Source organism: Chrysochloris asiatica, unplaced genomic scaffold (assembly GCF_000296735.1).
Source record: "Chrysochloris asiatica unplaced genomic scaffold, ChrAsi1.0 scaffold05903, whole genome shotgun sequence".
In the NCBI taxonomy this organism is placed as follows: domain Eukaryota; kingdom Metazoa; phylum Chordata; class Mammalia; order Afrosoricida; family Chrysochloridae; genus Chrysochloris; species Chrysochloris asiatica.
In genome coordinates, this window is record NW_006414421.1 from 2,772 (window position 1) to 5,710 (window position 2,939).

Below are 2,939 nucleotides of genomic sequence, written 5' to 3' on the forward strand. Positions count from 1 at the left end.
TTCAACCACTTTAAGAGGTAGCATATAATCAAGAAGCAATAGTATTGAAGGAAGGAATACATGCTGCACTGACATCATTGGCATAAAACAAGGATACAGGAATTGACAAATAAAAATTGAAATGCTTCAACAAACTGATAGAACACTGGAAGCACTTACCAAGAAATCTGGAAGACAACTACCTGAACAACTAATTGATAGAGAACCATATTTGTGTCCATCCCACAGAAAGGTGATCCAACAGAATGCAGAAATAATCAAAAATATTATTAACATCACACACCTGTAAAATTTGGTTGAAAATAATTTTTAAATGGCCTTAGCAGTACATCGACAGAGAGCAGACAGAAGTTCAAGCCAGAAGCAAAAAGTACTGGAATGAGGGAAATAATTGTTGATGTTAGAGAATACCAAAAAGAAATTTGTTTTGCTTTATTGATTATGCAAAGATATTTTACTATGTAGCTCATGACACACTACGGGTAACATTGCCAAACCATGCAGGTAAAGAAAAGAAGGATACAAATCTCCTTGGAAATTCTCAACTAAGATCTCTGAGACATATTTAACAGTGCCATTGATTTGTCTTTATTGGTCTGTAAGGGCAGGCACAGTGTTTCTGATTAACGGTTGCATTCCCAACACTTAGCCCAAAGCATGGCACATGACGACTGTTCAAAAATGTTGAGGGTATAAGAGATAAATGATGAATGAATGATTACATATGGCAGACAAAGATTTATTTTCCTATTCAACTAATCAAAACCTTCAGTGCTGGTTCCTCAGTGAGTTATTTTACTAGAATAGCCACATTAAGGAGAAACCTGACAGTTAATTTCCAGTTCCCTTTTGATTGATGATATTTGTGTGTTTATAGAATTCAAGAGACTGTCTTTTGTTGTTTTTTAAGTAAGTATAATTTGTCAAGAAAATTTGGAACTTATCCATTTATCAGTAGAAATAGCTAATACATTCAGTGTGAAAGGATTTTATAATGCCTTGTTGTTTCAACTAATAGATGTGACGAAAACCTCAAGTATACCTATATAGGGGTATATAGGAGGAAATGGTATTAGGAAATATTTTAGAAATCATTTTATTGCTTTTGAAAATACAGAAGAATAGAATGAAGAAAAAAATAGCACTGAAATTCTTAAGACCTTCCCTCTGTTTTGACAAATTTCACTACAAAGACTGAAATTCTATAACAATTTACTTGCATTTATTTAGATAGATTTGACCTGATGTGGCACTGTAGGATAAGCACTGGACTGCTAACTGCAAGGTTGGTGGTTCAAACCCACCAGTCCCTCCTCAGAAACACTATACAGGGTTGCTATGAGTCAGAACTGACTGGACAGCACTAACAGCATATAGATTTGAGCATCTGCTCAAATATGTTCAGACTTAATCTAGATTCTGGGAAAGGTAAAAGAGAAGAATATTTTATTTTTTGACCCTGGGATGCACAATTCCTCAGGAAAATATTTCAATGAGGCATGCCTAAAAGTTTAGGAATTGTTATTTGGGAGGAAGGAGGGGGGAAACCTTTTTTTCTTTCCTACATTACCTCCATCCATTTTACTCCTAAATTCCTGCCTTCACTGTGTTAAATACCAAGAGATTTCTTTAGTGGTAATGTTATTTTTTTCCCTACTCATTTGAATGTTATATAATGTAAGGGTTAGAAGGGAAAGTTAATGCCACCTTGTTTTGTTGTCATCAAGTCAACTCCAACATTATAGAAGAATAAAATGGTGCCTGGTCATGCACCATCATCATGGATATTAATTGGTTAGAGTTCATTGTTTTGGCTATCGTATCCATCAAGGATCCCTGGCAGTCTTATGAGCTATGTATACGTTAGACTGTTTATTTCAACGTCAACAATTCGAGTTCAGCAGTCACTCCCTGGTAAAAAGATGAGATTTTCTGATCCAGCAAAGATTTACAATCTCAGAAATCTTGTACAGTATCGCTATGAATAGGAACCAACTCCAGGACACATAACCACCACCACCATTATATCAATCCATCTCACTGAAGAATTCCCTCATTTTTTCTGATCCTGTACTTTACTAAACATGATATCCCTTTCCTGATACCATGTTCAAAATAAGTGGACCAAAGTCTCACCATCCTCACTTCTAAGGAACATTTTGATGATGCTTCTTCTAAAACTGATTTCTTTGTTCTTCTAGTAGTCTGCATCACAATTTGAATACATTGATTCTTCTGTATTAAAATTTTTTTCTTTACCTGGCATTCACATGTAGATGAGACAAATAAAAAGACCCTGACTTGGGTCAGGCATGGCTTATTGGAATCTTATTCTTAAATCTTCACTGAGTGTGAAGTACTATTTTTCCTCAAAATGATGGATTTAGTAATAACCAAAGAGATAGAAAATTTAATCATTGAAATATTTCCTTCTCGTATAAATGAAGGTGACAACACAAGAATTTGAAAGGTGAGAGTTTGAGGCCCATGAAAGTAGACTGGAAGAAGAACTCAGAATGAAGAGATGGCTAGAGAATGAGCAAAAGATCACAGGATTCACAATTTTGCTCTCATCAAGTCACTTTTGAGTGGCCTGTACACATTTTCTTCTAAACAAATCAGTACTGTTCCTTTCCAAAGTCAGATACCTGCTTCCTATTATAGACTTTCACCCTCAACACCCTTATCTTTTTTAAAAAATAAATGTTTTATTGTGAATTATGTGATAGTTTACATGGGAGACCATTGGTTTTACATTCATTCTATCATTTATCATTTCATTGTCATAGTTACAATACCATCCATGCATCATCAACCAACCAAAGGGTATACTCTGCAAGCTTGCCCCCCACCTCCCCGGTCATCAGCACACAGCCCCTTTCCCTCTCTGGATCACAAGTCCCCAGCCACTTCATCTCTCCGTGTCATCATCTCTGCCT